Source organism: Pipistrellus hanaki (genome assembly GCF_964339955.1).
Source record: "Pipistrellus hanaki genome assembly, chromosome: 1".
Lineage (NCBI taxonomy): Eukaryota > Metazoa > Chordata > Mammalia > Chiroptera > Vespertilionidae > Pipistrellus > Pipistrellus hanaki.
Window position 1 is genome coordinate 127,018,274 of NC_140503.1, and position 13,942 is coordinate 127,032,215.

The following is a 13,942-nucleotide window of genomic DNA, read 5'->3' on the forward strand; positions in this document are numbered from 1 at the left end:
ACCGCATCCCTTCTATACTAGTAGTCTTAGAACTAGAGCTCATTTTGCTCAAAGGAGGGTAAAGCAGGAATCCTCGCGGCTCCTCCCAGGGACATATGCTTTTCAGGCTATCATCCGAGACCCAGAATCCTGTCCTCTGGGGCACCTGACCCTCTCTGACTTGCTCACAGTTTCTTCTTAAAGGAATGAATAATAAAAACGATTTATAGGATATTTTACCCTTTGAGACAGCAGGGATGGACCTGCAAATTATTATGCAAAGTGAAATAAGCAAATCAGAGAAAGACAAATATCACATGATCTCACTTGTTCTGGGAATCTAATTAACAAAATAAATTGACCAACAAAATAAGACCCAAAGCATGGAGGAATGGAACAGACTGCTCTTGGTGTTGGGGGAGGGGGTGAGAAGAGATAAACCATAGAACTCACATACCTATATGCATGGCACAGGGACACAGACAATAGGATGGTGAAGGCCTGGGGGTGGGTGGGTAGGGGCTGGGCAGAGGAGGATGGGGGGGGGAGGAGGGATAGGAGACACTGGCAATACTGTCAATAATAAATATATATATTCAAAAAAATTAATAAAAAACATTAAAACAAACAAACAAACAAAAGCTGCTTCTAGAAGGGCTGCATTCTTTTCTCTTCAGAACCTGCTGGGCAGAATTTGATGATTGTTCCATGTGCCAAGGAGGCGGTCCTCACTCTCCTGTATTAGAGCCACCTCCGTGGTCCACAGCTCACGCAGTACATGTCACTATGAAGCCGAGGGGAGCTATACTTTCCTTCTCCTTTAGGGGTGGTTCCACGTTGGTGCAGAGACGTTTCCAGGAAAGCAAGGGACCCAAAGCCCCATGCTGGCTCTGACAGCTTGTGTGGGGCACAGATGGAATGCGGCCCTCACAGAGCCTGCAGGGCTCAGATGACAGAGCTGAGCTTCAGGCTCCTTGCTGATGCCCTTATGCTAAATCCCTCAATGAAAACCCTCACAGCTTCTCTTTGACCCTTGCTTGTCAGACACTTATAGACAGCCCACTAGAACGTGGCCACAGTCAGAAGAGCAGCAGAACCATCGGATCGCTGACAATGACCTTATAACCCGGCAGAGCACAAGGTCCGAAGTGGCCAGCACACAGGCTCCAAAGTCTGACTACATCTGTGTGAGTCCAGGCTCTCCTATATCCAATTTGTTTGTTCTTAGGCAAGTGACAACATTTTTTTAGCCTCAGTTTCCCCATTTGTGAAATGGGATTAATGGCCCCTTCTAGATACCGCTCATTGGCACAAAGTAAGCGCTCAATGAACTTAGATCTTATGATTCCTACTTGTTCTGACTTCTCCCAAATCCTGGGACATAAAAATGAATAACTCAGAATCAAACTTATTCTTTTTTTTTTTAAAAAAAATTTTTAAAGCTGGAAATATTTTATTATATTAATAGTTCAGTATTCCTCCTCCTATGCCTTGGCCACTCACAGATGGTGTAGTTTTTTCTGTGTTCCATGGGCTTCTTTCTGTATATTTCCAAACTGCTCTCATCTCCCAGTTAGCAGACATCAAAGAGACCAACACTAGGCACAAACCCAATTTCTATCAAGCTCTCACAATGGGGTTTAAGAAAATACAATTTGATTATTTGCATGCTGGGAATCTCTAAGGAAGTGTACAAGATTATTCCCCGCCCCCTCTCTCTTCCCTTTCTTTTTGAAGAAAAGGGTGGATGGAAGATGGCTGGTCTCTGAGGGGCACCCTCAGCCCTATGCTGCCTCCACCATGGCCAGGACCACTGCTTTCGGCCTGGGGCCCCGGTCCCTGTGCTCTGAAGGGCCCATTTGGTTTACTGCTCTGCTGTCACCAAGTTGAAATTCTCTGTAAGTTTGGATCAAGGGCCCAGCATTTTCACTTTGTACCCAGCCTATAATACAAAGTATGTCCCTGGTCCCCATCATTGGTCCTGGCTGGCTCTGGTGCCATAGGTACTGCCCTGGGGTAGGCAGCAGCATTTGGGGTAAGGTGCCCACCCAGAGTCTGCTGTCCCCGCTCCATCAGGAGGAAAGAAAGTAAACCTGTTGTAAGGGTGCCTGCAAACACCTCTCTTGGGCCTTTTATTTGGACTCCCCCGACCTGGTGAAGAAACCGAGCCAATACTCAGACTGGCATGGCTCCCTGGCAGCTCCTCCCTCCCCAACTCCTTGCAAAGTAGAACAAGCTGGGCTTTCCCTTGAAGTGCTCCCCGTGTAGTTGGTGTGGAGATCCGAGCCTCTGCCAACGGCCCAACCAAACCACCTGGCTTTGCTGTGGGCCCTCGATCTGCCGCCACTGCTGCTTCCCTGACTCCTGCCCTGGGCACTGCACCCTGGCTGCCTGGCTCTGGCATCTCCCAGGATGATGTCTGCAGACATTTTCTAACAGGAGGCAGAACCATGCTTTCCCTCATGTCTGCTCTAAGCAGGGGTTCAAAACAATGTATTTATTTATTTATTTATTTATTTATTTATTTATTTGCAAAAGAGATACTAGAAAGAGAGGTGGAAGTGAGGTGAGATTGCACTGGGACATGAGCAGAATCCCAGGAATCAGAGGGATGCCCCTGTGGGCACACTGGCCTGACCCTTTCTCCTCACTGAGGGAGGAGGTGGGGCTGGGCAGCAGGGAGATGAAGGCGGCAGGATGCAGCTGTGCCAGAGGGGCTGCCTACCAGATGGCCACTCCTTGCTGTAAATACACTGCCTCTTCATGGAGCACAGCTCACAGGCCCTGCCTGCTAAACCCTCCACAGAGGCTGGCAGGGTAAAAACAAGAAGCAAGCAGACAGAGACACTTGGCCTTGGCTCCCTGCAGCTTCTTAGCCACCAGGTAAAGATGCCCATGTGCTTTGTGACTCCAAATGAAGGCCCATCAGACACACACACAATGATCATTATGACTGTGCTACTTCCCTTAGGACAGTACCTGTGGCAACAGAGCCAAATATCAACAGAACAACGATTGAAATTTCTTTTGAGAGCTGAAAACCAACTTCTGCGTATGGGCCAGGAAGTTTCAATCACACTGTACGTGCACGCCCGCACCTGGTATTTTGTGGAAGAGCCACACTCAAGGGGCCAAAGAGCCTCATGTGGCTTGAGAACTGCATTATACCTGTCTTAGGATTTGGTATAACCACTGTGGCTTATTATGTCCAAGGAGCTAATTAGAAGCTCAAATACATGGGTCTATCAATCAATAATCAAAGGATTTATTAATTAATACTATCAAATCAAGGCCATTCTAATAAACTTCATTGGGGCATGTTTAATAGGTCTGTAAACACCCCTTCTTTGATCTTTTAGCATCCCCGAGAAGAGTGAGTGAGAAACTTGCTTCTTAGGGAAAGTGAGGCCCGGAGAAACTGCTTAAGGCCACACAGCAAGCCAGTGAAGGAACCAGAAACAGGAGTCAGGGTCACATGCCCATTACTCTAACCTCTAATATGTTCCTTTCCACACGGGCACACTAATTAGTGGGAAGAGCTCTTAGTCACTAATAGCTGGTTCATTTTGAGTAGAATGAATTTTACAAATAAGCAATAGTGTGACTATAAGTAGGAAATATAAAAAACCAAATCTTTTTAATCCTATACAGCAAATGTTCTTCCCTTCTGGTTGACATGATTTCCTTCTCTTGTTAGAGACTTGGATGGCCTTGGTAGTCTACTCAGGGATGCCTTAGCTTTCAATCAAGGAATAACAGCAAAAATCATGATGATAAATAATAGCCTTAAGAATTCACTTGTCCTGGTTCTAGTGTAGAGGAACTACTTGGAGGTGTTTCCATGGAGATGAGAAGGTGTCTGTCACCACCTTTGGGACCAGGGCTGGTACTGGATGAGGAATTGTAATTTCTGACCCAGACTTGTATTTGCAAGGAATCACAGATCTCCCACTTCCCCTTTTTGGGACTCAATGTCCTTAAGTCTAAAATAGGAGATGGAAAACATTCAACTAGGAAGAGCAAAGAAACCTAGCAAATAAATACCACCTTCCAGCCGTGTGAAGGGTGCATGTAAACACTTCATGGGCAGGCCTAGTCACTGGCCCTATTAGCTGGACTGCTGGATTCCCACATCCTGTGCACGGCTGGCGGTGGGGGCAGGAAAGGGCTAATGTTCCCTCCCACCACCACCAGGGACAGAGAAAGGGCCTTGACTCCATGAGATTTCCTCTCAACAAGTGTTTACTGAGTGCCGAGACAGCACGTGGGTGGCGGGTGAGCTCGCAGAATGAGGCGGAAATAAAGTCTTGAGAGCAAGCTCACTCTGGTGGCTCTGATTCTTGACTGGGCTTCAGGGAGTCTTGTCTTCCTCCTGTCCCTGAGGCTGAGTCATCAAGCCTCTTAATGACCTCTCTCTGAGTAACTTCCTGCTTCTCCCAGAGGGACCATTGCACAGAATGCCAGCAACCATCTGGTCCAGCTGCCTCTTTTGGCAGATTAAGAAAGCCCAAGGGAGAGAGAGTAAAGGACTGGCACAGTTAAATTAGGAACTGATGCTGGGACCCACCCTTGTGACTTCTGTCCTGGGCTTCTTCTAACACACCAGGATGACCTGACGATGAGTGAGGACAAAGCCGTTTCAAGCCGATGAATAAGTAAATGATCACTTCTTCAAAGGCCCTTAGCAGTCTGTGTGATGCCCAGTGCTTTCTGAACACCAGCCACAAGTTGTCTTCTAAGAAGAATTGGACTCATGGCCAGGAATAGTCTCCAGGCCCGGAAGGAAACATTCTAGAAAATGTACTTCTTTATGTCACTTCTGCTCTGTTCACTTTCTAGAAGGGATGTCACTCACTAATCTCTGGGTATATTTAATCCTTTGTAAGCCATAGTGTCTATAGACGCAAGCAATGGACCTTCCCCACAAACACGCGTGTCTATAACCACAAGCCTCAAATATCAACGCCAGTCACCCAATTTTAAAATCAGACTCACTAGGGACATCTCTGGGTTTGTAAAGAAAATTATGTTAACTTAAATTCGTAAATATTCCAGCACATATGGAAGTAATGGGGATGTTTTCCATTTTGGATGCATGGCAGTTCACTGGTTAAGCCTTCAGTAAATAAAAACGAGTTGCCACACACCCTGAGGGCTACAGGACAAAAGGAGGAGTGGAGGGAGTTCAGTTAAAATGGAGGTGCACCACAAAGAAAGGCAGGCCTGTGCGCTCAGAAAACATGATGAGGCTCTGCTGCTCCAGGAGAACCCATTCTAGGGAACAATAGGAGCACATATGTGTTTTTAGTGGGTCAACACCATACCTCAGAGGTTTTGTGTCAGTTACATAGGCATGCACTATATTTTACTTCATGCTTAAAGAAGCAGCTAGGCCCTGGGGTTTTAGGGAGTATCAAATGCCCCGTATCCGTTCCAACCACTCAAGTAGTGGTGTACTTTGTATGGGCCCATGCTAGCAGGAAAAGGAGGGATATGATGCCTAATGCACACTTATATTGTAAGGACCTCACAATCTAAATCTGGTTGGGAGGAGACAACATCCACAAAGCAGACAGCATTCATGATACTGGTGACTTAAAGTCATCTTAGTTAACTGAAAAAGACACAAAGAAATGGAAATATTCTGTGCTCATGGACTGGAAGAATTAACATTTTTAACATTCCAATGTTTCCTAAAGCAATCTACAGTTTCAAGGCAATCCCTATCAAAATCTCAAGAGCATTTTTCACAGAAATAGAACAAAAAAATACTAAAATTTATATGAAACTACAAAAGAACCCAAATAGCCAAAGGAACCCTGAGGGGGGAAAAACAAAACCAGAAGTAACATACCCCCCTGCTCCAACCTCAAACTATGCTACAAAACTATAATAATCACAATAGTGTGGTATTGATTGACAGATAAATAGAAACACAGACCAAAGGAATAAAATTAAGAGCCCAGAGATAAACCCATATATATAGGGACAAATAATTTATGACAGAAGAGCCAAGAACATCAGTGATATTTTTGTGGATTTGACTCCACTGGCAAGGAAGCAAAAACAAAACAAAACAAAAAACCCCACATCAAACTAAAAAGCATCTGTACCATCAACAAAACAAAAAGGCAACATACCAAATGGGAGAAAATATTTGCAAATCATATATCCAATAAAAGGTAACATCCAAAATATATCAAGTACTCATACAACTCAACAAAAACAAAACAAACAACCTGATTAAAAAATGGGCAGAGGACCTGAACAGATATTTTCCCAAAGAAGACATACAAATAGCCAACAGGCACCTGAAAATATGTTCAACATCACTAATTATTAGAAAAATGTAAGTCAAAACCACAATGAGATATCACCTCCTACCTGTTAGGATGGTTATTATAAAAAAGACAAGAAATAGCCGAAGCCGGTTTGGCTCAGTGGTAGAGCGTCGGTCTGCGGACTGAAAGGTCCCAGGTTCGATTCCGGTCAAGGGCATGTACCTTGGTTGTGGGCACATCCCCGGTAGGAGGTGTGCAAGAGGCAGCTGGTCGATGTTTCTCTCTCATCAACGTTTCCAGTTCTCTATCTCTCTCCCTTTCTCTCTGTTAAACATCAATAAAATATATTTTTTTTAAAAAAGACAAGAAATAAGGGTTGGGAGGATGTGGAGAAAATGGAAACCTGTGCACTGTTGGTGGGATTATAAATTGGTGTCACTGATATGAAAAACAATATGAAGATTCCTCAAAAAATTAAACTAGACCAACTATATGATCCAGTTATTCCACTTCTAGGTATTTATCTAAAAAATACAAAAACATTAATATGAAAAGTATATATACACCCCTCTGTTCATTGTAGTATTATTTATAATGGTCAAGATATAGAACAACCTAAGTGTCCAATGACGGATGAATGAGTAAAGATGTGGTATGTACACATAACCAGGAATACTGCTCAGCTATAAAAAAGATGAAATTTTGCCATTTGAGACAACATGGGTAAATCTTGAGGATATTATTACTAAGTAAAATAAGTCCGATGGAGAAAGACAAATGGCATATGATTTTACTCACATGTGGGATAAAAACAAACAAACTCATAGAGGTACCTGGTAGACAGCAGATGGGTGAGTAAGGGAGAGAAGAGTGAGATGGGTAAAATGGGTCACATGTATGGTGATGGATGGAAGCTAGACCCTTGGTGGTGAGCATGCTACAGTGTATACAGATGCCAATTTACAATATTGTACACCTGAAACTTATAGGTACAATGTTGTAAGCCAATGCGACCTCATTTTTAAAAAGATGAAAATCATCTATAGTTTCTGCATCAAGCTTTTAAAAATCCATAGTTGATGCACCCCCTTATGTCCCATGTGTTTGTCTCAGACAATCAACATTCATCCATCACTTATTCTCCGTGGTTTCCAATCATCACTTTTTGGGTGAGAATGCTGGCTTGGAAGTCAAGATGCCTCAGTGACACTCCTGACACGGTAAATCCCTCTGCATCTCAGCTTCCTTTTCTGTGAAGGGAGGGCTGTGTGTGTGTTGGGGCATTCCTACATCCTGTGGGCGGGAAGATCAGCGCTGTAAATCTCCAATGTCACACTGCTCCTCTTTGGACTTTAAAAATCGAGTAGCTTGTCTTAGAACATTTCCTACTTATGGGATAGTACATGCTAGTACTGATTAAAATCATGGTTTTCGAAGCCACACTATCTACCACTTACTGGCTGTGTATTGTTAGCAATATAGTTTGTGTCTTAGTCTTCCCATCTTCAAAATATTACTATTAATAACAAGCCTTATTTTCATAGGTCTGTTGATTTAATACATTAATACATTAATACTGGTACATATAAAGTGAGTGAAAAGGTAGCCAGTATATTTACTCATTTGCACTTTGTAGGCGAATTACCTGTGAACACAGTTGGCCTGTGTTGTTGGGCTTTCTTCTCAGAGTGAAGGTGTCGACAGCCAATATGTTTATTTTTTTATTACTGAGTTACTGGTCAATAGGTTCTAGCTACTATTATGTTCTTTCCCCTCCGTCATTTACATGCCAGCATTATTCTTAATGGAAAAAAAAATTAGGTTCTGGATACTTTGAAGATGTATCAGCCCAAAGTACAAGCTTTGTGTAATTTTCTTTAAAAGATAGCTAATATGGTGCCACGGTCATTTAAAAAAATGTTTTCTGCTAATTGGATTTATTACAATGTAAACGTGAGCCAAAACCCAGGTTAGCATTCCAGCTGACCTGGTGTTGGAGGAACTGTCTTTGGGCTTCTTGGTCCATTCGCATCCAGCCAGGTCCTGGGTCCACTGCAATTCTGGGCTGAGCAAGCATTGACCATTTTCCTTCTATCCCCTCTAATCGCAACACCTCACCCTGAGGAGAAAGTACCTATTGTAATATGGCTCAGTATTACATGGAATGGGCTCTACTATACACCAAATCAGGCCCTCCAACATGGGCCAACTATGTGCACAGGTAATTTGCTTACAAACTGCAAATGAGTATGCCTTCTTACCTGCACGGAAAGAGGGGCAGGGGGTGCGGGTGGGAGTGCCTCCTGGCATCTGTTGTATTCTGAGAGGGCCACAGCCCCAGCAAAGAAAGCAATGGCTACTTTTCCCCATAGCCAGACCTGATGGGATCAAGATGTCCCTCTAGCGGGCTGCCTCCTCCTCAGTCGGAGGACATAAGGTCTAAACTGATTTGGTTAATTCAGTGACAGACACCCAGAGCGCCAGGCCTTGACCCTTTCATGAATGGTCTCTTTTTAACCCGTCAAAAACCTTTCAGCTTTGGTTTGATGTGTCGTTACTTGTAGAGGAGAAAGAGCAAGAGGGTCAACAACTCCTTCAGAGGCCTGGAGAGAAACAGGCCTTTTTATTTCTCCTAGGAGGGCCTCTCCTCGTCTATGATTTTATTCTGTGTACGTTGGCTCTCCTTGCAGAAAGACATGCCATAAAGCTTTGGCAAATGTAAAAGGTTTAAAGAGAAGCTGTAAGTATTTTTCCTTTCTCATCCTCAGCCTACTCATGTCATTTCTACTCTCCTCAGAGTGGCCAGGGCGTGTAGGAGGGTTAGTGCTCGCAGGGAAAAGGCGGCAGTGAGCTCCACTTTGGGGTCTAGCTTGGGCTTTCCAGCAATGAGCACTGTGGCCAGGAGTGTGGCTTACCCTCTGTGCTCCAGGCTTTCCTTGACAAACCCTCCAAGGCCAACTATACCTGCTGTGACCTGTATCAATGGAGGGAGGCTTCAAAGAAGGAGTCAGTTTGAGGTCTATCTGCCACATCTATGAAGGCCATTTCACCTCAATGGCAAATACTTCTCTCCTGTTGGCTATGGTAAGGTTTTTTTGTTTTGACCACTTTAGAGGGCAGACTTTGGGAAAGCATATGTTTTCTTTTTCGAGGGGGAAGTATGTTTTCTCTTTTTTAGGAGGAGGGGAGATCAGGAAGGGGAGGAGTGTTGGCAATTGTCAGTCCTCTGATGCCTGGCAGCTCTGTCCAGAGGTGTGGAGTCACAGTAAGCCCCTGATTTCCCAGGACTCCACAGAAGACAGGGAGAGAATGGAGAAGAGCTTGGCAACCGGCTCTGTGTAGAAACGAAGGTTATCATATACGCATGACTAAAACCTGCATAATCAAGCTAAGAAAAAAAAAAAGATGAAATGCCAATACTCTACCCTAATGATATTCCTGTGAAACAAAGCTAAAAAAACAAACAAAAAAAAAAAAACACAAAAAACGAGTAAGCCACAAGGCTCCTGTGAATAATTATTTAAGAGTAGCTCATGTACACTTTAAAACAGCCAGTGCTTTGAGAGTTGGCCCAACCTGCGGGGGAGGGGACGGCTTGCAGGCCTGGTTCTGTGGGTACCCAGAGGAAGGGACTGCCTGCTGCCTCAGACCTCAGGTACTGCTCAGCCTCTGGCTGCAAAGCCTCTCAGGGAGCACGGAGGCCCAGTGGGCACCGGGCCAGGGCTGGCAGCTTGCTTTTCAAGTCAGGCCGTGCCGAGAACACCTGTGGTCTTGCTGGCAGCCCAGCGGCGATGGCTGTAGCCAGCAGAGGGGAGCCCGAGCTGCCCCACCTCAGCCCTGACTTCCTTCTGGAGGGTCCCACCCTGTGCTGGCTGGCATGCGGAGAGACCATCTCTGCAGCTGGGGCCCTGGTTGAATTTGGCGATTTCTCTCTCAGGATCCTCTTGCTGGAGCAATTGTGTATCTGCTCCACCATTTTTCCTTCCCAGGAAGAAGAAAGACGAGAGCATGTTTTCTAGAGGTGAAAGTTTTAACTCCAGAACCTCTGTTCCCAGGAGGGCTGCTTCTGGTTAAGCTCTGCCTCATTCCTGTTTCCCTGGAGGAATTCCGTCCTGGGCAGGGCAACTCAGGAGCTGTGACTCTGAGAAAAGCCGTGAGGACAGAGGTGGCCATGGCGCCTCCTACTCCCAAGCTGTTCTAAACCACTTTCTTGTCACCACAGTTGTCCCTGACCCCCGGCTTCCCAGCCTAATTCATGTTAGTTCTCCCAGATATTCATATACATCCTCTGCCAAAGCAATCATCATCCCATGTTACAATTCCCTATTTTATTCAAATGCCTTCTCTGCCAGACTTGGTACCTTGAAGGTATTCTCCTGGCACCTGGCCCAATACCTGGGCCGTGTTAAGCACTCAATAATTATTTGCTGAGTGAATGAATGAGTGAAGAGCTTTATGAGGTAGGTATTATTGCAACTGAAGTTCAGAGACATTAAGTCACTTTCTTAAAGTCACACAGATGATAAATGGTAAGAGCTGATATCTGAACCTTTCTCTGCCGGAAATTCAGGCAACTCCCATATATGAGGAGCCATCGGTTGAACCTAGGCATTTTGTTAAAAATACATTTCTAGCTCTAGCTGGTGTTGCTCAGTGGGTAGAGTGTTGGCACTTGGAATGGTCCTGGGTTCCATTCCAGTGAAGAGCATGTATCTCAGTTATAGGATTAATCCATGGCCATGGTCCGGGTGCATGCTGGAGGCAACCAATTGAAGTTTCGCATTGATGTTTCTCCCCACCTCCCCTCCCTTCCACTCTCTCTAAAAATCAATGGAAAAATATCCTTAAGCGAGGATTAACAACAACAAACAAACAAAAACATTTCTAAACTGCAAGGCAAGTAGCAAGAGGGCAGCTGCCATGAGTGCCAGCTCAAGAGCCCCAGCCCGAACTGCAATCCTTCCTCCTGGTGGCTCTGTCTGAACGACACTGGATTGCAAAGTGAATGGGGGAAGTCTAGTCTGGAGTCTTGGGGCTCCTGGGCTCAAGCTGGAATCCCAGCCCTGACCTGGAGTGGCTCTCACCACTCATTCATCTGGAGACACCTCAGTGCCCTCCCAGTGGGCTGGTCCCACCTGCAGGGCTGACACTGAGCCCACGGCCTGTTCACACTGACTCCTTCCTGGCTGTGTCAGGCTTTGGTGTTACAAAAGTTCACACTTCCAGGAAGGTCAGTTCAGCCTGGGTTTCCCCTTTGAATCATGCAGATTTTTTTAAAAGCTCACAAATCTTGCTAAGTATTGCACAGCTCAGCAGAAACAAGCCAAGGTCTTCCAAGACAAGTGAAGGCTGCCGGGTTCAACAAGCAGTTGTTTCCAGCCTAATGTTCCCCGCTTCTAAGGTGGCCAGATTAACCAGAACTGCTCAGTGGTCTCCGGATTCTGGAAATTCGTTCTCAATGTCATTTCTGTTAGTTCTTTGGGTCCTTTTGGTTTAAGAGACAAAAAAGAATATTGAGGAACAGTACAGATGGACTGGTAGGGAACTCTGTATATGGTTTTCATTTTCTCATCAATAATACCAGCTTAGAGAAGCCCTCATGCTTCCCTCCTGCCTTCACCTCCCTTGCAATGTCTCACTCTCAAACCCTTCCTTTTAGGGGCTTTACCCGTTATCCATTCCAATTGGGCCATTACACACACCTACAGAGATGTCCCCAATATCATGGTGGGTCACAATAAGCTACTGGATATTCTGCCCTGACTGCTTTTATTCACTTAACAACTATTTATTGAGTATCTACCACATGTCAGGCACTAGACTAGGCAGTGGGCATACAACAGTGGGAGAAAAATAGATAAAAACTTTTATATGTTTTTGTGAGGGGAGAGGTAGCAAATACGTAAGAAAACTCAGCAGGAAAAAAGTCAGAGGGTAAGACGTTCCAAGGGCAAACACAGTGGATGCCAGGAGGGGGCTGTCCCTGTAAATAAGGTATTTGGGAAAGGCTGCACAGAAGTGACAGCTGAGTCACTAGCAGAAGACTAGGGGTCAAAGCCATGCAGCTGTGTGAGAAAATACAGCGGGTGCAAAGACCTAAGGCACCTCACGTGCTGGGTCATTGCAGAAAATGCTGAAGTAAACATCAGGGGACAGCAGGATAGTACTCAGCCTTAAAAAAGAAGGAAGTTCTGACTCATGCTATATTTCAAGGTGCGAAGGGGGGGTGGATAGTGGGAAAACATCATGTTAAGTGAAACAAGCCAGATGCAAAGGGCCACAGATTATGTTTTCATTTATATGAAATGTCTGAAACAGGTAAGTCCAGAGAGACAGAAAAGTGGGTTTGTGGGTGCCTAGGGCTTGGGGAGACTCAGACAGTGACCAGGAGCTTTCTTGTGGCCTTAAACTGTTGAGACTGGTAAATCCCAGCCTGGATAAATCATGAATCAGTTCAAATTCAGTAAAATGAATTACTTACAAGGAGCAGGCAGTCCTGGACAAAACCCCCGAGTCCCCTATGACTCCTCTTCTTCCCAAGAAGACTCCTCCCACATATACCACCCGACTTGTCTGAGGTCCTCCCACCAGGCCCTGCTCCCCGGTCCCCATGGGGGTCTCTGCAGATGAGCCTGAAGGCTCTGGGCCCTCATGGCCAAGGCAGCTCAGGGGGCTCCTCCCCTCTGCTCCATGACCCCCCCGTCTTCCTCAGGGGCAGCTGGTGAGCTTTCTAGAATAGTCAATCACAGAAACAAAATAGAATGTGGTTGCTAGGGGTTGGGGGAGGGGAAAGAGAGGAGTTGTTTAGAGGGACAGTTTAAATTTCGCAAGATGAAAAAGTCCAGGAGGTTGTCTGCACAACAATGTGAATGTACTTAATACTACTCCACTGGACACAAAGATGGTTCTGACAGTAAGTTTTGTATTATGTGTATTTTAAACATTTTAAACCTTATGGTTTAGATGACTCTCAAACCCCTCCCCCTCAAAGGGGGTATAAAGCGTTCAGGAAGATAGAAATTAAGGGAAAGGGGGCGAATGCCTTCTGCAAAGGTAGTGAGAAAGTAAATTCGGGCCTCCTGGAGTACCTAACCAGCAGCTGCCGATGTTGGGGACCGCTAAGGCTGCTGCCTGACCCCTGCTTACTCATCGAGCTGCGTCAGATGCACTGAACATGGAGCCTACCTGACTTTTGGTCATCGAGTCAAATCTAGCTCGGGCTTTGGATGAACTGGAGAACAAAGATAGACCTACTTGGAAAGTGGCGGTTTTTTCTCGCTACCACTTTCTTCTGGGAACGTGCTGATTTTATTCTTTCTTTTATTCTTTAGTCCTTCCTGCTGGACAACGAGCTTGGCCCTCACTGCATTCCTCTGACTGGTTTCTCTTCTCCAAATCCTCTCGGCCTCGACTCCTGGTCCTCTTTCTCACCCACCTCGCTGATGGGAACATGGCCCGGGATCACGCTTTGCAGAAGTGGAGCTAGAACTGAGCTCTCCCGACTGCCAGGGCAGGTATCTTGCCACTGCGATGAATAGGAGCCTGAGGTGGGGGCAGGGACGTGGCACCCAAAGGGCTATGCCAGAACCTGCAGCGTGACAGTCTGACACCAGCATGGCCCCTGTGGGGGCAGCTTCCACAGGAATACAAGAACAATGCATGCTGGTGCCCTTGGAAGTGTG

General features: G+C 45.6%; 1 protein-coding gene across 4 annotated transcripts in view; it reads right to left on the minus strand.

Moving 5' to 3' along the window:
• FRMD4A (FERM domain containing 4A) overlaps nt 1-13,942 on the minus strand; it is a 328,386-nt gene that overhangs the window by 73,641 nt on the left and 240,803 nt on the right. The gene's annotated exons all lie outside the window — the stretch shown is intronic.